This window comes from Portunus trituberculatus, chromosome 44 (assembly GCF_017591435.1).
Source record: "Portunus trituberculatus isolate SZX2019 chromosome 44, ASM1759143v1, whole genome shotgun sequence".
NCBI classification, from domain to species: Eukaryota; Metazoa; Arthropoda; class Malacostraca; order Decapoda; family Portunidae; genus Portunus; species Portunus trituberculatus.
In genome coordinates, this window is record NC_059298.1 from 5,835,554 (window position 1) to 5,863,053 (window position 27,500).

General features: G+C 39.2%; 1 protein-coding gene across 1 annotated transcript in view; it reads left to right on the forward strand.

Moving 5' to 3' along the window:
- The first annotated feature begins 733 nt into the window (after positions 1–733).
- Positions 734–27,500, forward strand: part of LOC123518618 (lysophosphatidic acid receptor 1-like) — a 157,241-nt gene continuing 130,474 nt past the window's right edge. Inside the window, exons 1-2 of the mRNA XM_045279518.1 lie at positions 734–755; positions 11,776–11,971. The gene's annotated coding sequence lies outside the window, so the exon portion shown is untranslated. The remainder of the gene's footprint in view (positions 756–11,775; positions 11,972–27,500) is intronic.

The window sequence follows — 27,500 nt, forward strand, 5'->3', positions numbered from 1 at the left end:
GAAAGGGGGGAGAATGGAGGGTAGGGATGTTATTGGAACAAACCTCAATAACAACCTGTAAGCTTCCTGTACTAAAGGGGACGCTGCTTATGTCCCTCATCACCTTGATATGTGTGTGTGGCTTGCTCTGGTGCCAATAGTGTTAACAGATGTAATAGTAGTAGTGGTGGTGGTGGTGGTGGTGGTGGTTTTGATGGTAGTAGTAGTAGTAGTAGTAGTAGTAGTTGCGGTTGTTGTTGTAGCAAGAAGTAGTAGAAACAGTAATAGTAGTATAGTAATATTGATAATGGTAATAATAGTATTGGTGATAATAATAAAGGCAAGAGACAAAAAAAAAAAAACACACAAACAAACAGCGGAACAATATAGGAAGCACTACCAACATTAAAAGCAGAAACAACTACAACAACTATTATTCCCTTGTTTTGACTACTCTTTTTACTATTACTAATACCACCAACACCACCACCACCATCTCTACTACTACCACCAATACTACTACTACTACTACTACTACTACTACTACTACTACTACTACTACTACTACTACTACTACTACTACTACTACTACTACTACTATAAAGACATTTTTATCCCAACCTTTCTTATACCACTGTGGTAAGTCGTGACTGAATGAATTATTTAGTGAGCATAGTAGCAGGAAGTGGTGGGACCCGCAACTGTATATTATAAAGAGTAGTGTTTTTTTTTTCAGAATTGCAGTGAGGGGGAACGTCTAGAGTGGTGACTGCTGGGTAAGGAGAAAGGTTTAGGCGTTATGTGGGTAAGGAATGGCTGTTCGTTTGCTTGAAATAATGTTATTATTTATTTATCTTTGTACAGGTCTTAGTTCTGAGAAAAAAATCTGAAATCGGGATATGTTCATAATCCCTTCAGTACCGTGGCGCGTTTCCATATTCATTCTGCTTACTATTTGGCCATTTTATACAGCTTTAGAAACTCATGTTGGGGGATTAAGACAGTGAAGACTTTGGTCACTAATCTTCTGACCTCCATAAACCCTTCCTAATGTAAATAAAATGGTTGAACAGTACACAAATCTCAGGGTGAGAATGTATCGCAGTATTCAAGGGGTTAACTCTGAGAAATCCTAAAGTACACATGTGGAATATTATTCTAGAGTTCATAAGAATGCCGCATAGATAATTAGCACATTTCACTTAAAAAAAACAACACACAAACACTTACACGACTCATATTTGTGACTGATATGTGCTTTCTGTATCAATGTTCTATTATTCATGATGTAATGTTCTGTAATATAAGGATAAATTTTTTAGTCGCATTTTTTTCCCCTATGTACTTCTAACAAAAATTTATATCTATCATCCTTTTCCTTATGGCGGCTGTCATTGGCAAGAGCTGCCTCCTTCCTCTCCACCTCCACATCCCTCTTCCCATTCCACTCTCCCTCCCCCAACATGATTTTCCTTCTTCCTTCACCTCCCTCTCTCTCTCTCTCTCTCTCTCTCTCTCTCTCTCTCTCTCTCTCTCTCTCTCTCTCTCTCTCTCTCTCTCTCTCTCTCTCTCTCTCTCTCTCTCTCTCTCTCTCTCTCTCTCTCTCTCTCTCTCTCTCTCTCTCTCTCTCTCTCTCTCTCTCTGCACGTTTAGGAGAGTATATTAGACACACACACACACACACACACACACACACACACACACACACACACACACACACACACACACACACAAGATCGGAAATAATGAGCTCTGAGCTCGTTCCGTAGGGTAACGTCTGGCTGTCTCGTCAGAGACTGCAGCAGATCAAACAGTGAATTACACACGTAGCTTAGAGTTTGGAGTACAGGAATGGTGGTGGTGAGAGGGCAGCATTCCCTTTGGCTTGCATATTAGTTACTGGAGACAGAGGGAAAATACAAGAGGCTCACAAATTTATAAACAAAGTAATCGTAGATATTATGATTTTTAGACTTTAATTCCAAGATATTTTAATTATGAGAGAGAGAGAGAGAGAGAGAGAGAGAGAGAGAGAGAGAGAGAGAGAGAGAGAGAGAGAGAGAGAGAGAGAGACATATTGAAAAAGGTGTGGCTGAATATACACGTCACGATTTCTAGCCAATGGTATCTACCCATGAAAATCCCTGAGTTTACATTTCACTCTTTCACATTTACTATATAACTTTTGCACTTTATTGATTTTGGAATAGCTATAGTTATATACGGTTTCCTAACATATTTTTCTTTAATTGTGAATTAAATCAGTGGAAAATGTTTTCTTTGCAAAGTTTATAGAATTTAGTTCAGTAAAAGTTTAACCCCTTCAATACTGGGACACATTTTATCATGAGATTTGTATACGATTATACTATTTTATTTACATTTGGAAGGGTCTGTGGAGGTCAGAAGATTAATGGCCAAAGTCTTCACTATTCTAATCCCCATAAAAGTTTCTGAAGCTGTGTAAAATCACCAAATTGTAAGCAGAACGAATATGGAAATGCGTCATGATAATAAAGGGGCTAAGTTCTCATTAACACCAGTTACACAATTTAAACTCAACTTGTAATTTTTGAAGTCTGTTATAAACGATCAATGGAATTATTGTTAGATAATTGTCGGGATATTGTCACACGGGTGTCATGAGCATAATTATCACAGGTAGCGGAGAATACTATGAAAATGGAAAAATGGTCACTAATCGAAGTGTACCATATACCGCTTGTTTGATCATATTTAGAATAATTTGTTTAAAATATGATCAATGGGTGAAGCTGATGTGTACGTGACTCAAAGAGAGAGAGAGAGAGAGAGAGAGAGAGAGAGAGAGAGAGAGAGAGAGAGAGAGAGAGAGAGAGAGGACGAAAAAGTACCGCTAAGGGTTGGTATATAGTGTTGATAATGGTGTAAGTGGACAAAAATGGAGAGGACATACGCTGTGGTTAGAGAGACCATTAGTGGCCGAATTAGAAGCTGATGGTTGTGTGTGGAAAAGGTGCTAGAGAAAACTCTACCGAAGACCGAGCACTCCATTCTTCGTTGAGAGAAAAAAAAAAAGAAGAAAAAATAGTGTAAAGTGGAAAGGGAAAAATAATAGTATATCTTATTCAAATTGAGTTTCCTTACCACCTTCTCTCCATTTCTAGATTTCTTTTATGTGAAATTTGCTTTGTATCTGGTTGTTATGGGACTGACAGCCGAGTCGATTTAAGACTTGCATGTTATGGAATTGAATGTGAGATGTTAGCACGAAATTGCAGAGTATCTTTGTCCAGAAGGAAGGGCATTAGCGTGCATTTTGGCAAGAATACAATAACAAGTGCGGATAATTGCTGTTTTTAGAAGTTATAAAAGTTAATAACAAGTAATACACATTTTTTCACACCATCTGAATTTTTATGTATTAACCTATTTGTATCACGTTATTAATTTATGTGTGATTGATAATATTTTTAAAGCGTTAATGTGTAATGTTGAATTAGTGAGGAATGATTGCCCTCAGAAAAACAAGAATATTTTGTTGCCAATTAGTCAGTGTTACATCGATCCCAAACGAATCGTACCTCACCAGGGAATGCCCTATACAAACTGTTTCGCGTACCTTCTCTATAACCCCTCACCGCAATCTCTCTCTCTCTCTCTCTCTCTCTCTCTCTCTCTCTCTCTCTCTCTCTCTCTCTCTCTCTCTCTCTCTCTCTCTCTCTCTCTCTCTCTGTGTGTGTGTGTGTGTGTGTGTGTGTGTGTGTGTGTGCTCGCTTGTCTGTGTGTCCTTCTATTTTTTCTTTCATTTCCACCCTCACTCCTACCCGTTCCCCTACGTCCCACACATCATATACAACCTCCCTCCCATAATCCTCTTTCTCCCTACTTGCACAACATGAAACGGAGTTCATAATATTTATATAAAAATATGAAATGTTGTATCTATTTTTTACTCGTGTTTTTTTTTCGGATTTATCTCAATCCTCCTTATGATAATTTTATTTTGCAAAGGCTTAGGTATGCAAAGCTGCGTAAGGGAGAAAATAATAAAAAAGAAAAATTACACAAACAAAAAAACATCCGAGGAAATCAGTTATATTCAACCGTTCAGTGTAGACAGGGAAAGGGTTAGGATGGAGTTGGGGATAGGGTGAGGGCGGCTGTCGGCGGAGATGGGACCGGGATGGTTTTGAGCGGGAATGAATGGTGAGGTAGCGGCACACATAATAGTAGTAAAACAGGACCATAGGAAAGGGAAGTCCGGAGGGCACCACGATTAAGAAATTATGTGTATATGTATACGCTTGTGTATATGTATACGCTCGTATATATATATATATATATATATATATATATATATATATATATATATATATATATATATATATATATATATATATATATATATATATATATATATATATATATATATATATATATATATATATATATATATATATATATATATATATATATATATATATATATATATATATATATATATATATATATATATATATATATATATATATATATATATATATATATATATATATATATATATATATATATATATATATATATATATATATATATATATATATATATATATATATATATATATATATATATATATATATATTCATGAATTGAGATTATTCTATCTTTCAGTCGAGTTGAGTTCATACTGAGTTTAATGAAATGCGAGCTTTGTAAAGCTTAAGAAGAAACAAAATAAGTGTGAATAAGGTCTTTGCCAGATACTTCTTTTTTTTTCCTAAATATTTTACAATATATTACAGCTCTGTGCAAACGTGCAACATGATAAAAGGCAATTTTTTTTTTTTGTTTTCTCTCTCATGGCAGTAATTGTGCCTGAGAGTGTGTGTGTAACATGTGTTGGAGTATATGACCAAGTAAAAACCAAAGGAAGTGTCTAAAAATATGTCACTTTCTCTCTGGAGGTGTTCTATCTCGCAATTCTTAAAATGAAAAAATAAAACCCTCAGGGGGTAGGAAAGGAAAAAAAAAAGTTTATACATGAACATCATGTAAAAATGAAGATGCTGACTACATCGCATGTTGGTATTCTTTGAAACACAACTCTTGCAAGTATTAATATCATAGATTTAAGCGAACGCTATACCTATGAATCGATTAAAATAGATGTTTGGACGAATTGTATGAAGAGTTCTGCAAAGAGCTAAAGTAAATGGAAATATAATACTTCATTGTCAGATGCTGCATTTCTGCCATACATGTTGTAAGCTATGACATTACAATTCTGGGCAATTGAACAACAAAATAAAAAGAAGTTCCTTACTATTTTTATCGCTGCAGTGAGTGTTTATTTTCCAGTGTGTAACATCTGCTTCAGTATATGATGAAGGATCTTTCATAGTTTCTACAGCGGATGCTCTGATGATTCTATCATCAAGTGAATTTTCTCCTCCTTCTCTCTGGATTATCTGTGACGCAGTATTTTCGTGTAATTTCTAAATACTTCAGTGATAGTGAACTTCAACACACTTTCCTACCATTTCCCGTCCTTTCCTTCACATTCAAAAGCCTTAAAGCTCCTTCAGAACAGGCCTCTTAATGGAGAAACTTCACTCCACTTCATTTCACTTTCATTAGTCTTAGATCACCATCAGAACTTACATACTGAGTTATCTTCGAATACTCTAGTGAGGAGAATCTTTTTTTGTGAAGGTTTGTTCTGTCTTGTATTAGAACGTTTTGTATCAAGTAAAAAAGTTCATCAGGGTTCGTCCCAGTGAGAGGAAACAAATACACTTACTAAAACTGAAGGAAATAATTTATCCTATGGATCTTCTTTATTGATATGAAAATGTAGCAGCAAAGCAAGAATAGAAGAAGCAGGTGACGAACAGGTGACTCTACTTGTGGAGTGATTGGGAAGGATTTACCTTGGCTCAACGTATCTGGCTTCAGGCAATTCTTGTTAATCCCTTCCCTTTAAATTGCTGAGAGAGAGAGAGAGAGAGAGAGAGAGAGAGAGAGAGAGAGAGAGAGAGAGAGAGAGAGAGAGAGTGTTGAGACTGTCTCGTAATAATCACAGAAGACAAGCCGCTATCCAGTGATCCTTTCCTGGTCACGCGACGTATCGCGCAGTTCACCGTATTATCATACTAGCTAGTGTTATGAAAACCGGTAATAAAAAGCTGTTACGCTTGGAAAAAAAAGTATAACGAGGTTTCCTAGTGTAAATATTGTATTGTTTTTTTTTGTGCACGATTTGAAATTCATTTCGTAATGTTAATTTTTAAAAAAATGGAGAAAAAGAAGAAAATCTAAATATTTCTATATATAAATGTCAAGGGCAGATAAAAGGAAATAAAAAGCTCATAGTAATTACTTTCTTAAAAAATGCTGAGCAAAAGTGGACTAGAAAAGAGAAAAATCACAAACAGTGGCTACCTTTGTATTCTGAATCCCGCAAAATATATCATTTCACTGCTGACCCAAGTAAAGCCGAGCTCTCCAGAAATCTGATCTTACTTCCTTCCTTTCTTTCAAGTAGTGCGGATTATCAAGGCTTTAATGATGCATAGCGGTAACTATAAGAATTTGATTACTCTCACGTGACAGGAGGCTACACATACCCATCAGTACTGTGAACTCAAGTCGCACAGGTGTATGATTTAGTGTTAAGGCAAAGTGGAATACGTTTCACGAACTCAAAGAACCTATTGCTAAATCTTTCATTATTTACATGTGATCCATATGTCATACCTTGTTAGTTGTGTCACGTGGTGTTGACTTTGAAAATATGAACACTCCTCCGTTTCTCAGCTACACTGATGTAGCAAAACTATGACTTGTTTTCTCGTCTGGGTGTGCATAACAACTAGTGCGTTGATTGTCTGTCAGATAGCAGCCCTGTGTCGTGACACTCAGAGTGACTCAAGGCCGTCCTCTGATAAGGAAATTCTCTCACTGAGTATATTCTATACGTCACCAGCAAAATACTACTGATAAACGTACGATCACAGGCTTGACGAGGTGTATTAGTAGATGCATGTGGTACTTGCACCCGCAGCGATAAGCTATCAGTATTGAGATATGAATTATGGTATGAATTGTAACACTCTTTGGTACGCTGAAGGCACATATCTGGGTTTCCTTTTACCTACTATGAATCTTTTACCTTTTACCTACAATGAATCTTTTATTCTGACGTGCTCCGCAGGAGTACACTGGCGGTTTTGTGTCTACTCAGGCCAGTTGGTCCGCAGCTTGCTTTACCGTAAACTAAATTGTGTTCTCTGCCCACGTCCATCTCTTATTTCTCTTGCAGCACTGTAATTGATCCGTCGCTAAGTTTTAATGAAATTGCTCCTTATTATTTTTCCTTGAAAATATATATTTTTTCTTAAATTGAAATGTGTTAAAAATGCTGACATCTTTTTCCATCCTCTCCTTTTTATCTTTTTCCACTCTTACACACACACACACACACACACACACACACACACACACACACACACACACACACACACACACACACACACACACACACACACACACACTGCTCTCTCTCTCTCTCTCTCTCTCTCTCTCTCTCTCTCTCTCTCTCTCTCTCTCTCTCTCTCTCTCTCTCTCTCTCTCTCTCTCTCTCTCTCTCTCTCTCTCTCTCTCATGTTTTATCTCCCAGCTCATACAACGTTTTCCACTTTCCTCAATATATTCTTTTTTATATTTTTTTATTTTACCACACGTTTGGCATTTTATCTTTTTTTGGTCCCTTTCTTTTTGCTATTCCTTTTAACTACTCCGTATACCACTAATTTCCATGTTTTCTAGTATCTACGGTTTTCTTTCTTTATTTAACTTTCTTTCATCATTTTTGACTTGTTGACTCATTCTTGCACCAGCACACTGCAGCTCCCCATCTGCGCTCACTTGGCCACCCTTCTTCTGCTTCATAAATCCTCCTTTTTTCCCCATATCAGGCGAGGGGAATCACGTTCAGGGTGGCGGGGAGAAATGAATAACTACGACAAAAATGTTAATATGAGTTCTCCTCAGCCTGTGAATTGGATGGAAATGGTAGATAGGAGAAGGTGGTCATTTGTGATTTTTTTTTTATTGTTTTTAACGTCGATTAGATGTTATTAGTTGTGGATATTTGTATAACAATATTTCACAGCAAAACGAAAATTGCTAGGAGGAAGTTAAGAGACATAAAACCATTCCTACAGCAACAATATTGTGGCAGACTGTTTATGTGATTTCCGAAACAATTACACAAAAGGAAAGCAATATAAAAAAATCAAACAAGTTATTTTTTAGTCTTACAAAATTTGATATATACATGTAAATGATTAGCCATAAACCATGTGTGCTGAATTTCTATCAATATGATTTGAAATACAGTAATCATTCATCACTTTTATGGGTACGAAAATGGTTCATATAATTTCCGTAACACCGCCACGCATAACATGGTGGCCGCGCTCATATTGTACAGAATTGGAAGAGAGGTTTAACTTACTATTGATGGATATTGAGTTCACAAGTGGAGGCTCAAAGGCTAGCAACTCATTTATAGCAAGTTAAGATGAATGGCTCTTGCATGAGGGCACTATGGAGATGAAGGCTGTTCTGTGTACTGCTGGGGTCCTGTGTGACGAGAGGCAGCGCAATGGTGAAGGTGACTAAACCTTGTATGTGAGCAAGTAGCATGGAATAGTGATGAATGTGGAAGTGTGTGCTGCTACTATAAAACTAGAGTGCAATAAGTGAGAAAGTAGTTTTAGAATTATCATCCTCATCCATTAATGTATCTGATCTTCTTTTAATTAAAGCCTCCTATTGACTCAGCACTAACATGATAACCGAGAGCCAGTTCCTTCCAATTTTTTTCCTAAGTCTAAATTTCTCAAACTTAACCTCCAATGAAACACTGTCTGTCTCTGTGTATGTGTGTCCGCTTTGCACAAAAGAAAAAAAAAAAATATCATTGAACACATTGTGATGAAATTCTAACATAGCCTAAGTCTTCACTACTTGCAACCCGGAAACCGTTAGATAATTCGGACAAATCTGTTACAGTAACCCAATTCTTGATGGTGGCGCCAGGTATAACGTGACCCAGTTTTTTTATGTTGGCCCCAAGCATTCGGAATTTTGGTGGTCGCGAGAAATGTAAAGTATAAATGTAACATTCATTGTCAATTTGAAGTCGAATTCCAAACGCACGTCGTCGGTCTGTCTGTGTGTGAGTATGTCCGCTTTTCACGGAAAAATAACATTAAACTGATTGTGATGAAATTTGGTAGGAGGGTCCACCTTGATTCGGGCAACTGTTGGTAATTCTGGTAGTAAATGATAAATCTGATAGAGAGAGAGAGAGAGAGAGAGAGAGAGAGAGAGAGAGAGAGAGAGAGAGAGAGAGAGAGAGACGGACGATATAATTTCCGTATTTTCATTCAATAGAAAAAAAATACACGATATAATCTGTCAGAGACAATTCCAATGAAGAACTATTAAATCTTGCCTGTGGAGTTCTCTCTCTCTCTCTCTCTCTCTCTCTCTCTCTCTCTCTCTCTCTCTCTCTCTCTCTCTCTCTCTCTCTCTCTCTCTCTCTCTCTCTCTCTCTCTCTCTCTCTCTCTCTCTCTCTGTTGTTTGTAAAGTTCATGTCTGCAAGAGTTAATCGTCCCCGCAATTAGAATGGAAAGCAGTGCGGTGTTTCGCTAAAGTGGCGGAATTCTGTGTCACTAAATAGTGGCGAAAAGCAGGGAAAATGATTCGTTTGAATACACACACCCACACCCACACCCACCCACCCACACACACACACACACACACACACACACACACACACACACACACACACACACACACACACACAAAGAGTTCACAGTTTATCATCATTTATATCTTGTTTACTGTATACATATGGTGTTCCTTTTTATTCTTTTCGTTTGCCGTTTCTCCACAAGGCTGTATATTTTTCTGCGCGTGTTTACGTTCGTCGCATTGATCTTCAGGTCCACCCATCAGCTGAACGGCGACGCTTGCTGCGAAGCTGTCAATAGCAGAATGGGTTTGTCCTGGCTTCTGTTGGTGTTGTTCCTATTTCTTGTTGTTATTGACTGGGAAGGTAGTGGCGGCGGTGTGGATCTCGTCATGACCGTCGTGGCTGTGGCGTTATGAACTCTATTTTAACAAATTTCTGAGTTTCGTCGTTGTATCTCGAATGTTTTCTTTACAGGCTTTAGTGGAAGTTACTGAAGTTCTGAAGGGTGAATTTTTTTTTATGTGGATGATAATCTAACAAGAAATATGCATCCTTAATGATATCTAAGAAAATACAATTAATCAAACTCTTAGTCTTTGAAATTGCTATTCTGAGAGTTAAAAGTGTTTCAGAATACGGGCCAAAGGAACGACATCTCTGAGAATCCAGTTATTCATATTCTAAGTCTTTGAAAATAGTAATTAGGGAAGTCGAAAACGTTTCAGGATACGAGCCCCTCTGTTGCTCTGTAATGTAGTGTTGTTCTTGCCTTTTGTGGCTGAGTTTTGGTAGAATTGATATGTTTTTTTGTGTTTGTGAGGGTGTGTGAGATGAATTGCGTAGGTTTGTGCGGGAGGAAGAATGGAAGTGTGTGTGTGTGTGTGTGTGTGTGTGTGTGTGTGTGTGTGTTGATTTGGAAGACGAGGAATATACTCTCGTCCATCTTTACGCTCCACCTAACTCACTTCTTCCATCTCCTGCACACATCTCAGCTACGTAATTCTCCACCGCACTTAACCACCACTCTATACACCATTCAGCCAGCCACTACGACCACTAGAGCCACCACTACCACTGCATCATCTCCTATGGTCTGTCTACTCCAAAGTGGCTCCTGGGTCTCAGTTTGAATGGTGTCTCAGGGAATGTGTGGTTGTCAGATCTTGAGGAAACCGTGAGCTATACTTGTAATAAGTGCGTTGATCAACAAAAAAACTAGTATTATTCACATCAAATCAATTACGTTATCAATAAATTACGATATGTTTTAAATCCAGGAGCCATTTTAGAGTAGACACACTATAGTACCACCTAGTTACATCATTCCTTCCACGGCAGTCTTCCACACGACTCGTCCCACTTCTCCCAAATTTCCACTTTCACTTAATTTATGTTTTTTTCTTGCATTTCTTTCACCCATCTCCCTAAACGCTCATTTCTGCAACTTTTCATACTATCTTTCTACAGTATTTTTTTTTTCCACATCCCTACCATAATTTCCACCTCCAGTTCTTTACCACATCCTTTACATAGCTTTTTTCCTTTCTCTCTCTCTCTCTCTCTCTCTCTCTCTCTCTCTCTCTCTCTCTCTCTCTCTCTCTCTCTCTCTCTCTCTCTCTCTCTCTCTCTCTCTCTCTCTCTCTCTTCTTATCGATTCCACAACATGTCTCTTACTCACCGTTCTACAACCTTTTTCAGTCTTCTACACATGCTTCCCGAACATCATCAGACACGCTGTTTAGAATCTCTTTCCACATGCTCATCCCACACTCCACAGCCTACTAGGAACACACCCACCTCCCTCCTTCACTCTCCACTGTTCCCATTCCCTTCCCACACGGTTCCAAATTTAATCAACTTTCACTCACTTGCACCTTCCCTCCTTCACTCACTTAGCACCTGGTCTCTCTCTCTCTCTCTCTCTCTCTCTCTCTCTCTCTCTCTCTCTCTCTCTCTCTCTCTCTCTCTCTCTCTCTCTCTCTCTCTCTCTCTCTCTCTCTTTTCTCCTTCTTTCTTCTCATACTTCGCTCTCTGACATTACCCTCAGGTCAGTCGAGCGGGATACTGATGGCTGCAAGCGTCCCCCGGGAGCTAGCAGACCCTTTCCCGCACCATTGCCTGCTAGAGTGTGTCCTGGGCCTGGCTCGAGGACATCCCATAGAAAATGCTTCCCAGGCTCATCGCCATTAAGTTGTGAAGATCAGCCTAAAAACTTTGGTTCATCCTCAAAATCTCAGACAACAGTAAGTACCCATATCTAACTTTTTTTTTTCTTTCTTCTATAATAGGTTTTAAAAAATATATATAAAAAAACTCATAGTTATTGTAGTTTTTATCATGTGATGGATTTCTGCCGTGAAAATACATTTGGGAACGCAAACGGCGATCTTTCTGACTTGTATCGTTGCAATGTAGTATTGAGTTTGTTGTTAACTGTCTCCCATCAGTTGACATTGTGTGCTCGTCCGTGTTGACAAGGTACGTTCACTATGCAGAGTCTAGTTACAACACGCACGGGTAACTTTGAGAAATAACTATTACATGAACGAAGTGTCTGACTGAATTAACTTTCATTTCTTGAATAATTATTCAGTTTATAGTGGATCAGATATTGATTGCACAATAAGTGAATCTTGATTTCAGGTATTACCTTAAGTCAAATTGTTTCCTTTAAAGTGGTGTGGAAATGTATTTGCTGGAATGGCATTTTCTGTTCTGTTATTACCTCGAGCTGCTGTGGGCAATCCTAACGTGGACATTATATTTTGATAAGTTTTCTAGCTGTTTTAAAGATTTGTTTATAAAAGTGTTTATTTCTGCAACGTTTGTTTTAGGGACATGTTGAAACATTAACACACAGCAGCTGTGAGCAGCAGAATTTTTGCCAACATATAATGCGCTATTACACGTGGAGGTGAAAAAGAAACTACATTAACATTTTCGTTATAGCTAATTGTCGCTTAAAACAAAGCGCGTGGATGGTTATGTTTTAATTATTCCGATGAATATTCTGCGGATGCGTGCAACGATCACACACACACACACACACACACACACACACACACACACACACACACACACACACACACACACACACACACACACACACACACACACACATCCCTCCATGGTGCGAGCCATAAATAGCTATGTTAGGTTGTCATCTTGAATCTCCCTTAATCCCCATATGTACATCTTCATGTAATGCTGTCCCCCCCCATTGGTGCGAACCATAAACAACCCTTAAACAGCTAAGTTAAGTCTCCCTCAATCCCCATATGTACATTTTCAGTATGTATGTACTGCAATTATTAATAAACCGTATTATTATTATTATTATTATTATTATTATTATTATTATTATTATTATTATTATTATTATTATTATTATTATTATTATTATTATTATTATTATTACACACACACACACACAGATAAATAGATAGATAGATAATTTTTTGACCACAGTGTACAAAAGCAACACATCCAAACTTAAAATACAATGATAACAAAACCAATATACGACCAATCAAAAGGAACATCACCACAAATATCCTGTAGTCCAAAAGAAAAAAAAAAAAAAAAACAAGTACAAAAATCGGTGTAAACGAGCCAGGAAATATTTACCATAATACATAATTTACTCATATAAATGCAAGATATCATGATTAATTTTACATGAATCATAATATGAATATTTTTTCATTGAACAAATCTCCATATTAGTTAAACCCACGCAGTCTCTAATACCGCTTGACACGGGACAGTCCTCCACAACGTGTTTTTCCGTCTGTACAGATCCACACACACACACACACACACACACACACACACACACACACACACACACACACATCACGTGATAGTCGGCTCCGCCCACGTCTGTTCCACCGTCCAGTCTCAATGCACAAGCTGCTATGTCCAGACACACGGAGACGAGTGAATGACATTCTATAGCGATCGTTGACTGTGTAGCGATCTTTGTACACCCTGTGCACTGTGAACCCGGGGTTTATGGAGCGGTACACGACACATCGTGACCCGCTCGACATTCTGATGCGTTCATGAATAGTTAACATAAGATCTCATGTGTTAGGTACAGTACTGTTTACAAATTCTGTAATTTAATGGCCGTTAACAATCTTAGCTCCAGAAACGATATATATACAGAACATTAATAGATTTTCTGTTGTACTAGCTCTTTCGGCAGCGGTTCTAGAGTAAAATTTGTGCTGTCTTAGTTCAACACACACACACACACACACACACACACACACACACACACACACACACACACACACACACACACACACACACACACACACACACACACACACACACACACACCTGGTCTCAGGCCTATCCGAAGATCGGAAATAATGAGCTCTGAGCTCGTTCCGTAGGGTAACGTTTGGCTGTCTCATCAGAGACTGCAGGAGATCAAATAAACAGTGAAACACACACACTCTCTCTCTCTCTCTCTCTCTCTCTCTCTCTCTCTCTCTCTCTCTCTCTCTCTCTCTTTCTCGTCTTGTCTGGTCTAGCTTGGTCCTAAATTTTTATAGCGCACAGAATGCGACACAATGTATCATACTCATGAAGAGCTTTCGAGCGGTCTCTTACAGAAGCCACTTAACTAATAGTATTTTCCTCCCGTGGGTAAGAATTTAATTTTTTCGAACTTCTGACATACGCTTCACGTAATGACAAAAACACTATATGTTTATGAGGCTGATCCGTTTTTATCGTAACTTTTAGAGAATAGGCATTGGTGAGGCTACCCTGATCTTTTCTGTATATATAGCTACTATAGGATCTGGGTACTTGTGAGTGTCACCGGATCTGACTGAACCTTGTTAACTCCCTTCAGTTTCATGATGCGTTTCCATATTCCTTCCAGTCACTATACGGTGATTCTATACAGCTTCAGAAACTTATGTGGGTGATTAAAATAGTGAAGACTGCGGCCATTAACCTTTTGATCTCCATAGACCCTTCCTAGTGTCAATAAAATTGTTATGCTTGTGTTGTTGTGAGTGCTGGATTCGAGTGTGTTACTGTCTTAAGTATAAGTTTTGTTAGTGTCCATTTTTGTTCACTACATTCCGCATCCTGCTCTGAAGTGTAGAAAGCCTCCACGATTCAATTCGGTTGTGACAGTGTGCTCTACATACAGTCAATACCGAAGTCTCTTATGGCCGCAGGCGACTACCATTCCAAGTAAATGTGTCAGTTTTGTGTTCCTCGCTTCGCTTCCCGTGATACAAAGTGACCAGCCAGTTGTTTCTCGTGTGCTACTCTAATAAAAGAATAGCAGCGTAACAGTCAACAAGAAATATGTTAAGTGGGTATTGAAGATAGAAAGTAAACTAAAGCCAAGGCTGAAATAAATTAGGTATGTCGTTGAAAGCGTCTGTGTTTGAGCTCTGTTTTCATGGAAATGTAAACGTGTGTTCAGTTCACTTCGTATTTATTTATTCCTTTTTCTGCTGTTCAGTGAATCTTTGAAAGTTGAAACTTTAATTTTGCTCGTGTCTATCAACATCAATATACACGCTCACACACACACACACACACACACACACACACACACACACACACACACACACACACACACACACACACACACACACAGAGAGAGAGAGAGAGAGAGAGAGAGAGAGAGAGAGAGAGAGAGAGAGAGAGAGAGAGAGAGAGAGAGAGAGAGATTAGATTTATTGGGCCATTTTGCTTACATTGGAATAAATTCTACATAGTAGATGAGTTGAGGCAAGGTCCAATAAGCCGAAGCTTCAGTAGGACCTGTGAACTTGTATTGTGGCAGACACAAAGGACGCATCGCGGTCACTCTATGGTAGCGTTGCAAATTAATAGATATAACAAACAGTAAATTAACAAATACAGTAAAGAAATACACATTCATATGTAAAAGAAAAAAATAATAGCAATAACTACTACTAGTAATAATAGTAATAAAATAAAATAATAACATTAATAATAATAATAATAATAATAATAATAATAATAATAATAATAATAATAATAATTATGATAATAATAATTAATAATAATAGAGAGAGAGAAAGAGAGAGAGAGAGAGAGAGAGAGAGAGAGAGAGAGAGAGAGAGAGAGAGAGAGAGAGAGTGTGTGTGTGTGTGTGTGTGTGTGTGTGTGTGTGTGTGTGTGCTCGCATATAATACTAATAAACGTAAGCCTGCCTGAGGAGCCACATTCCTCGCGAGACATTGCAGATAAACAGTGACAACATGCACACAACTCATAAATCAAAGTGTCATGTCGAGCAGCAGGCGGGGCTCGTCACAAGGAAGGTGTCGAGGAGCAGGGCATGCGCCATAGCGTCACGCGTGTAGCTTACTGTTTAAGGCACAGATTGTAGTTATATACATGCAGAGCCTTGAATATTTTAAGTGATAAAAGCGATAAGTCCAGACTAGTTATCGGCTACTCCTATACTCCAGTTAGTGACAAGAACCTTTGAGCCAGTCAGTCAGTCTCGTGACAATCTTATTTTTTTGAAGTCATAAAAAATCACGAATTTGTGTAATTTTCTACCTATTTTTTATCGGTATTAGTTTTTCGCGATGTTCCTGCAAAAAAAGAAAAAAATTCAGGCTGAATAACTACCAAAGATATACGTTAGAATTCAAATAATTCGTCATAGGAGTCAAATATTTTGTGGAGAACAATCACAAAAATTAATCTTTACACGAATACAAATGAGAAATGCATAAGAAAAGGGAGAGAGAGAGAGAGAGAGAGAGAGAGAGAGAGAGAGAGAGAGAGAGAGAGAGAGAGAGAGAGCAAAGCAAGGAAGGCGAATGAAAAATTGGATATATTAAAAGGAAAACATTTATTACTTGTTCAGAGAATTCATTCGTTTGTCAGTTGCATTGGTGTGTGTGTGTGTGTGTGTGTGTGTGTGTGTGTGTGTGTGTGTGTGTGTGTGTGTGTGTGTGTGTGTGTGTGTGTGTGTGTGTGTGTGTGTGTGTGTGTGTGTGTGTGTGTGTGTGTGTGTTTGTCATTGACGTGAAGGAGGCGGCGTGAGATCAAGCCAATGACGGTTCCTTCATCAGGGCCTCATAAACCTTACTGCGGAGAGACGCACGCAGGCAGCAGGGGGAGGCACCAGGTGGGGGGTTGATGAGAAGAGGCGAAGGGAGCACCGCAGATGACTCGTTTGTTTACATTTAGTTTTTTTTCGTTTTCGCTTGTTTAGCAAACTTTACCTGCCACCGAGAGTTTCTATTTATCTTGTCAGCTTATTCTTGCATATGCTGGTTAGAAACGATGGAAGTAAATAAGAAAATATATGAATAAATAAAGGACTCGATCTTTGCGTATACATCTTAACATTAAAGTAAAACGCTGTGTATGAAAAGGGCAGAATAAAGGACGAAAAAGGCACTAAGAAGGTGCGAGGTATAGTGATGAGGCTGAACGTGATGCTATTAGATCAACAGCCACAAAGAGTCTTAGTGAAGAGTCAGAAATAATCACACCGGCTCCGTAACTTCGATTATAGCTCCAAGGTTTTGTCTGATTGACACTGAGGTAAACAGAAAAAAAAAGAAACGTGAGGGGAAGCTGGCCAGTCTAGGCTAGATGGGGACGAAGGGAGGGAGCTATGAACGGGAGAGATAGAGGAGGAAGTGAGGAGAGGGAACGTGTCAGTGATGAGTAACGAAGGGGAACTGGGGATACGATGAACCTGAACCGTAAGGATGAGGTCACAAGGATTCATTGGAATATTAAGCACCAAATTGCAAAGTTATCAGATTAGCAAGACAATTTGAACCCTACAATTTGTCATTTGACTGAGGCGTTTCTCAGCGGTGACAAAGTTAAAAGGTGATTTAATATCCGAATTTTTAAAACGAGCTTGAAAAGAAAAAAAAGATGCTTGGTGTGTGGGTTGTTTTTTCCAGGAAATCCAAGAAAAAAAAATCTTGTTTCATCTTTGATCGTGTCATGCTTATTACGATAACACAAACTTAGACGCAAGCTTAAATGAAAAATAAAATAATAATAATAATCTGAATGTGCGCTATATCTCGGAGAAAAAGTATTGTTTGCCATTTAAACTTTTGTTCTATTTCTCTTTTCACAATTGCACTCATGGAAGGTGATAATAAATATATAACAGAAAGCAAAACTTGAACGAGAATGATTTGTTACGTTGAATGTTGGTTGGGGCAATCTCCAAGATTGAAATGTGTTTTTCTTTATGACTTGATTCATATTGTCTGTTTGATGCAAGAGGAAAAGGAAGTAATTTATTGGTAGCTATAATACGTAGAAACTCCCATTGCCTTGGTGTCCCAGCAAGAATACCAGAGGAACTATTTCAAGTCTGCATTAAGGCCGCTCATACAAGCTAACTCTTTCATTTCCGAGACAGGTTATGACTGTTATTTATTTTGTGCTCGTGACTTGAATGTGTGAGTGTTCATGGGGAAGTGTGTAGAAAAACACGTGTCATAAGGACATTTGCAGTCTCATTAGCATCTCATGAAGGCGTGGAGACGATAAAAAGGCTAAAATTTGATGCAGTCAATGGAGGTGTGTGTGTGTGTGTGTGTGTGTGTGTGTGTGTGTGTGTGTGTGTGTGTGTGTGTGTGTGTGTGTGTGTGTGTGTGTGTGTGTGTGTGTGTGTGTGTGTGTGTGTGTGTGTGTGTGTGTGTGTGTGTGTGTGTGTGTGTGTGTGGCACTAATGGGTCGTGAGGGACGAGGACCGCAGCGTTGCACTATCAAAATTTGGTAACACCAAAATGACTGCCCATAACATTTTTCTGTAGCCTTTAATCTGGAATGCATTAACTCTTCCCTTGGTGTAAAAATATCTCCGTATATAGCTGGCTACTTCGGTGTTAATGTTCTCGAATGCCACTCGGCAGGCTGAGCTCCTTGGGCCGTTTAATTGCTCTTAGTTTTCGTTCTTTTTGATAAGTGAACAAGCAGTTGCTGCCCTTGAGAAAGATGATGGAGAGAGCAGCTTCAGAAAGGGTGCAGACTCATAGAGCGAACCATGTTTGTAATGATGAGTGTTAACTGTGTCTATCTGTTTAGCTGTCTATGTGTCTGTTTGCATGTCTGCTATTGTTTTGTTTGTGTATTTCATTCCTTTCCTTTCCTTTCATTTGTTTCCTTCTTTTCTTGCTTTTCTTTCTGATTCATGTTTTCATAACAGCAATGCCCAATTTGTGTTTTAGACCAACACCATGAAGTCCGAAGTGGCTAATAACTTGGTGAAAATATAGGAAGTTGCATAAATATTTTCCCGATCAAAGATTATCCGTAAAGATATTTCAAAAGGCAGCGCGACTGATTTATCGATTTACAATTGCATTATGTGCTGTTCCAAACTTGCATTTTCTTTTTATGTCAGGATTGCAGTCTCTGTTGCTTTACTTCAGCGTTAAGTTGCGTGGTTACAAATTCCTTGTGAGGTTTAGTTTGTTACCGAAAGCGTAACGTGCGTAGATTGTGATCTCAAATATACCAAGTGACACTCAAGAAAAAAAAGAAAAAAAAGATTAACACACTTATTAGTTAAAGAAAATAAATCAGGCACATTTGGGACACAGAAAAAGAGATACGTGTGAATCTATAACCTGAATGGGTCTATTGTATCCCATAAAACAATTGTCTTGAGTACCATCCTGTATACAATAAAATTTATCATTATGTCAACGTTAATAGGTTTAATGAAACCTTCTGGTAGAGATTTTGAATGAATATTAAGGATTTTTGTATAGGCATTGAGTAGTTTTAATCGTGTAAGGAAGGCAGGTATGCCGACACCAAGGAAAAGCACTAATTAGCAGGGATGTGGAAAATATTGGCTTGTTAAAGGTATGTTTGAACCTTTTGACCTTGATATTGAGTGTGGATGACCCACTAATGATATTGATCGAGATGTTGTTAGCGGCAAGGGAGATATAAGAAAAAGAAGAAGAAGAAGAAGAAGAAGAAGAAGAAGAAGAAGAAGAAGAAGAAGAAGAAGAAAGAGATAGAAAGTTCATGTAGGAAAGCAAGAGGAAATCATCTTAGGCAGGAAGTTTGGTCTGCAACACCTTGACTGGCGACATTTTGAACATAGAGTTGTAAGGCGTGAATGATCGCTATGGTGAGAGACGACATAAAAACACAAGACAACAAGAGAAGGTGTAAGAAGCCAGTAGGCCTAGATGTGGCGGTCCCTGTATAAAACAAACTTCCTGTATCCACATATCATTCCTATCAGCGGGGACATCACCAGTGAGAGCAATGGGGTATGAGAGGGGACGAAGAAGCTATTAATGATGGCGCTGTATTACCAGTGTTATATATGAGTGGTCCTGGATAACCTATGAGCGCCTGGACCACTAATGGGTTCCTTATGGGGATCTTGATAAAGGGAAAGGAAACCTGGAAGTAAGAAAATGAGTGCCTAATCCATGAAGCAATAGAAGGGAAAACTTGTGTTAGGGAATTGAAAACCTGTAATGGGTAATACTTCTGAGTACTAGAGAGTGATAAGTAGAAAACCACAACATTTAATTCAGTATTTGTATTTTAGTAGTATAAAAGAGGAAAATAGACAGGACAAGCACACAAGCCATTCAACAACTTTGGAAATTCTCTTTGTCTCTACTCTTTACTGGCAACTTCAGTGGGACTTTTCTTCTACCTTTTTTTTTTTTTTTTAGCCCCAAGCCAAAGCCTCTCTTAAAATGTGTGGGCATACTTTATCTTAAGGCACCGCTTTATAAAGTTCTTATGGCACTACGTACAATAGAATAGTGAATGGAAGAAGAAATAGGGCGTGGGTTGTAGGTGCGTGAAGGCAATTGGTCATGATCGCAGCTACTGGAGTGGAGGGTTGGTGCCGGACTGCCGCCTCGCCTCAGTTGGCCTGCAGCCGCGGGAAGGGAAGGACGTGTGGCGGTGAGGTGTGTGTGTGTGTGTGTGTGTGTGTGTGTGTATGTTTGTTTGTTTGTTTGTGTTTTGTGTGTGTGTGTATGTGCATGAGAAGGCTGTCTTTCTTATGGCGCCGCTCGACCTGTTGCTGCTTCGCTTCTGCACTCCAAATATTTCATGTGTATAGCGTGAGTGGCTGGACTCTCCGTGAGTCGCACCCGTGTCACCGCCCACCGAGGAAGAAGGGAGAGACAAGTAACGTCGTGTTTCACCGTACGCAGGGCAGCTTTTGGCTGACAGCATATATGTAGATATAGTCAGTCCACCTGATCCTCAACACTTGATAACGGCCTCGTAACCCGGACCCCCTGACATCGTTTCTGTCGCTAAGGTGTCCTGTTTCCCTTCTGTTCAACTATTCTCGTCAAGATTCCAACTATTCAGCATGCTTTTTTTTGCAGTTGTAACCACTTTTTGTCTGCCACGTACCACCAACCAAACCGATACCATCATCCTCAATCTAACCTCATTTGTTGCTACTACTACTACTAGTGCCATTATCATCATCAGTGTATCCTCCACCACGAGTTAAATACATTACAACATCACAATTAGGATTTCCTTGTCGGATTCAAAGGAACCCTATTATAACCACTACCACTTCATCCTCTACCTTACTTTCTGTCACCACTACCACCACCATCATCACCAATGCAACCACCTCCTCCTCCCTTTCTTCCTCTTCCTCCTCCTCCTTCTTTTTCCTGTGCGTCACCAAGTGAAGTGTCTCTCCATAGATAAAATAAACGTGTTTAACATTCATGTTACCACGTGTGGTTGGTGTTCTTTACTCCTTCCTGCCATCGAATTTACAGCGTGGCTCGAGCATCCGATAAAGTGATTCAAAGAATTAGATTCTGATAAGGACGTGTTGATATGATTGTGACACCATCTATAAATAAGATGGTTACAGTGTGAAGAAGAACTATAAAGAATAACGTGTAAAATGTAGAAATTACTCTAACGTTAATGAATAGCGGTGAAAATAAGTAAAAATTTTTCCTTTCCAAGAAGCGTGTGGTCAATATAGATAAAAAACTTTATGAAACTTTCTCTGCCTTTTCTCTCCTTTGGCTATACGGGCGATGTGTTTTTTTATCTCGTTTATACTCATAGCGATATAGATAAAATATTATATATATATATATATATATATATATATATATATATATATATATATATATATATATATATATATATATATATCAGTTTGTTCAACACGAATATTTGTTACACAGAATATTCATCATTCCGTGATGATATGTTAAACGACAAGGAATCGATGAGATGCTGAGAGAGAGAGAGAGAGAGAGAGAGAGAGAGAGAGAGAGAGAGAGAGAGAGAGAGAGAGAGAGAGAGAGAGAGAGAGAGAGAGAGAGAGAGAGAGAGTTGTTTGTATGTTTACCTAAACTGAATCATGTAGCTCATAACGTCACAAATAGTAATGATATACGTACTAATTTTTCAACAAGCATGATGCAGAAACATACTTGCAACACGGCGATTCTTAATGTGCCAAATCTAATGAAACCCGTGAATATTGGAGTGCAGTGCGAGGAAGCTAGGCAGAAACCCTCAATTCTGAAAGGAAATCCCATTATAAAGGCGATCAGGGTTGAGAATTAGCGTGGCCACTCATCACGAGGGAGAGACCGAGTGACAGTGTGCCATTTCAGGCCAGTTTCCACCCTTTTTCCTTCATGTCACTTTTCTCTTCACTCCCTACGTTCCCCGGCCGACCAGGTGAGTGTTGCATTAATGTTTCTTGTCTACAGGTGGGGATCCAGGTACTTGAATGTCTTATCGTGACAAATTTGACGTGTGTTGTTTGTTGATGGTTTCACTCGACTAATGTGCTATCATGTATCCAAGTCTCATTCTGTGTTCGTACCTTGATATCGATAATGGTCTTTTCTACAGTGCGGCAGGAGACACGTGTAAGGAATTATTAACCCCTCCCTAAGTACTGAGACGCATTTTTACATTGATTTTTGGGTGTGATTAGACGATTTTATTTACATTTGGAAAGGTCTATGGAGGTCAGAACATTAATGGCAAGAGTCTTCATTATTTTAATCTCCCACACAAGTTTCTGAAGGTGTGTAACATTGTCAAATACTAAGCAGAATGAATATGAAAAACGCGTCATGGTTCTCAAGGGATTAATGGTGCTTGAATTTCTTACTCACTCCATGTTTATTGGCATGTACCCACCAGTTATTTGATGCACGTTATGCAGTATTTTTATTTTACTTTTTTTTAAGCATTTATAAGAATAGGTGTTTGTGTGGAACATTTTAGGCGCGAACATTTATTTGTTGTTTTTTATTTGTTTGTATGGATTAATTAGGCGTCATTCTTTCTCAGTACTTATTGTGCGTAATATCGGACATGACTTGGTTGTAAGGAACATTTTTCGCTCTCTTCATTCCACGCCAGGGTCACTATACACGCAGGCATACGAGAGAGAGAGAGAGAGAGAGAGAGAGAGAGAGAGAGAGAGAGAGAGAGAGAGAGAGAGAGAGAGAGACTGACTGACTGACTGACTTAGTAAAAGGAAAGCAACTGATCAAACTTCCTCTTTTCCTCATCTGGACTTGGTTTCACTGTTGCTCCTCCTTCCCTCTAGTGTAGATGAGGAGGGAAGCAAAATGGCAGAATAGGTGCTGGTAATATCGTTGGTACTGGTGGTGGTGCAAATGCAAGGCATGATTGAGATTGTCAGACGAGGCAACTTAATTATAGCAAGTTTAAAAACCAAAATTTTGGCTACATGTTAATTGTCATAGAATTCATGTTGCCATACGAGATTCTTCGTATACGAGTGTTGGCGAAGATGTGATGGACTGACGAAAGAGAACGCAACCAAATGTTATTATTAATATGAGCACGGAGGAAATTAGTCTTCATTGTCGCGTGTCATGGAAACAAGACCTCGGCAGTAAGGTGGCTGTATAGAAACTATTGAATTACTAATACAATATCAGACCTTGCAATGTGCTGAAAACGACATGGAATGCTGAGGAGGAATTATTCACGGAAAGACACGGAACGTTTAATTCAGCTGGAGGCAAACATAGAAGCTAAAAGTTTACAACGGTGCACACAAAAATAATAATAAAACAACGGTCAACATACAACGCTCTCAGTCTCTGTGATTACACGGATGCAACAGGCTGACTCGCACGGTACCGGAGGAAATTCGTGATCATTGCTGGTGTGTGTGTGTGTGTGTGTGTGTGTGTGTGTGTGTGTGTGTGTGTGTGTGTGTGTAAGAAAGGGAGAGAGAGTGAGTGCACTAGTGTGAGAGGAGGCACCTTATTTTCTTGATGAGTAATGAGAGGCATAAGGGTGTAGTGGTGGCGGCTGCCGCGTTTGTCTGATTGATTAGCGTGCCACCCACCGCTTAACTAATCATGCTGCAACAATTAGAGGACTTCGTTGTGTGTGCATATGTATGATTAGGAATATTTTGCTTACCACGTGGCAGCTAATTTCATACGAATGATCTCTTTGTGTTGATGGCTGTTCCGTGAAACGCATCAGATAATACTGCCTGGGTAAGTAATCTGATGAAGCTGAATATGTACTGGAACACTAACAGTTCGTTTATATTAACTAAGTTTGTGTAAACTGCGGAAATCATGATTCGCTTGATATAATCACAACACCTGAAGGCATGGAATGTTGCTCGTGTGAAGTTTGCTTTTATCTCTTCAGTCAGAGACGGATAAAGAACATTTTGAAATATGTTGGTTTTCCAGCATTACCAGTTACAATGATAATTATAACACAGACAATTAATAGTCACGATAGCAATGACAAAACTGTCATTCGAGTCACGACAGTAATGATGAAACAAGACAGTCATTATTTACGATAGTAATGGTAATAGAAGTCAAGACAACACTTGTGGATTTAAGGTGTGGCATGACAGCACACTCATCTCCGTCCTACTAATAGGTGGTTGGAGGAAGCCTCTTCATTCATCTCCCATTCCACCATTACCTCGCATCCTCGCCACACTTTTAAACTTTATGCTGTTTACAGCAAATATGTGTTTATGTTGTACCTTATAAATCAAGTAACTTTTCATTAGTAAGAAGGTAATGCTGGACTTTTGTGCACGGTTGTAATTATGTTTTAGTTATGTGTTATTAATGGACCAATGAATATCTCCACGATTTTTTTCCTTAACTACATTTGAAATGAGACACATCTAGATCACTTAGTACTTTGGTTAAAGAATGGTGTGCCTACGCCTGCCAGTTCAGAGGTGGCTTTACAGCTTCCTTACTCGTGCTCTTTTCATTTAGAGTAAGTAAAACTAAGACGTTTAAGGCACGGTGCCTGGTCTCCTTTATCAGTCGGAGCGCTTCCTCGCTGCCGCTGCGAAAATAATATAAACCAAATTCTAGACCCAGAACGATTACAGGAGAACGCACTAAATTCTCTCCCTCCTCCTATTCCTTTGGACCTCCTGTACCCCTCCTTCCCAACAGGGCCGTCTACATTTTCTGTAAAACTGATTATACACGATGGCAGAGCAAGAAGGGAAGCAGCAGGGAGGCAGGCAGAGACGGGAAAGAGCGACTGGACTAAATGGCTTACTAAAATTTTCGTGATACTTTTTCATCTCTCTCTCTCTCTCTCTCTCTCTCTCTCTCTCTCTCTCTCTCTCTCTCTCTCTCTCTCTCTCTCTCTCTTCCCACTAATGTGCCGGATTACATAAATAAATATGTGTTTGCTTCGCTGCAGATGTGTCTACATACCTTCCAGTGTGACAGATCGCTGTCATGTGGTCAAGTCTCGTCTACACACTCTCTCCTATTACCAATATACACCTTCACTTCCAGCCCCTCACCGCCCGTCACGTCATTAAACATCCTCCTTCATTATCACTGACCTTCACACGTCCCTCTACATGATGCTGGGTCATGCTGTTATCATGGAAAATGCGCGTCCCGGGAGTCCGTATTCTCTTTTTTTCTTGGTGATATTTGCACTACGCTGCGACGAAACTTCATTGTGGTTGAGGTCACTTTTATTAATTTTCTCGCAGCTGTCCTCTGTGTTTCCCATGAGAAAAAAAAGAAGTATTCATTAGTCTGTGTGGGCTTACGTTTACGTGCCTAGAGAGTCCTCTGCGCACCCACTTCATTTTGTATGTAATCTGGGAAGCCTGAAACGTGCCCCTTTCCACCGCTTGTCAGCGTCCCATCCTGCCTGACGATACAATCAGGTCCTCTCTATTCTTGCCTCGTTTAATTTTCTTCATGCCAGATTGCCTTCCACGGAGATTAAGGATGAAAGAGAGAAGAGAGAGGGTAGGAGGCTTAGAGAGTGCGAAGGGTCGTATCAGTTTAATTCGTTTGTTTACTTCTACAAAACATTACCTCGCGGTCTTACCTTTTCTTCATTCGGAGTCTTTCAACAGCTCATGAAGATAGATATAATATAATTATCTTATTTATCTATTCGATTTTTATTTTTAGACATTTTTTAAATTGTGGTGGTAAGTCGTGCTGGAACAGATTTCGTCACGAGTGCACCAGCAGTGTTGTTTACTGTTTCTTAAGTACACGTATTTGCAACGCGTTGTTCACCAATCCAATATCATTTTGTCACGTCACACTCCAGGAGTTGAAACAAACAAGAGGATGGGCCAGACAGAGGTTAGTGTTATCAACCATTCCAACGTCTCTTTTACTCTATTGGCAGTAAAAGTTAGGAGAGGCTATGAGCAAATACACACAGGCCAAAAACACTGCAACTCAAAGAAACATCAAGTAAAGTTGAAATGCCACAAATATATAAGCATGACTATAAGATTATTACAACGATATTGATAGTAAAGTGAAAACTGTGTCATTGCATCATATCTCTCAGCATGGTCAACCGGCAACAACACACCGCTTCTAATTCTGCGTTGGGAATAATTAGTTAAAATAATAAGAAAGGAAGAAAAAAAAGACCTCGACCTTGGATATGTTTCAGAACAAATTTGCATCATAATTGCATCCCAGACGAAAGAGTGAGTTGCGGCGACTTTCGTACGTTGACTAAGGTGTGAGAAGTGCGGGATTGTTAAAGTGGTGGTGGCTGTAAAGGAGGTGGTGGTGGTGGTGGTGGTGGTGGTGGTGGTGGTGGCGGTTGTAGTAACTTTAGGGGTGGTGTTAGTAGTGTCGTTTGTTTGTTTTTTTGTTTGCTTGTATGTTTATTTGTTTGTTTACTGCCATTATTTTACAATTACATAAGTTGTACAAGCATTAACACATTGGTATAGGCTTTAGTTCACTGAGCCAAAGCTCCCTGGCGAACACAAATATAAAATTATATATTACAATGTATGACAATAACTGTTCACTTGTAGTAGAATGCAGAAGTCATTGCTACAGTAATGCGATGTGGTCAAAATAATACAAATAATGAAGTAAATTGATAAATTAATCTGCTGTATAGTGAATGTATGGGTGGTGGTGATGGTGGTGATAGTGTCAGCAAGGTGATGCGGGACAAGCGGTGTTAGTATTATTGGGGAATGGTAAGAGAGAAGGATGAGGCTGGGTGTGCTGGCGTGTGGCGACAGCGCGTCATTTTGCGATGAGAATATGTGTCTGTGTGGCGAGATAATTCAGACAATGGTAGACACTTTTTCGAGCGTGCTCGCACACACACACACACACACACACACACACACACACACACACACACACACACACACACACACACACACACATATCATCATCATCATCATCATCATCATCATCACACACACACACACACACACAC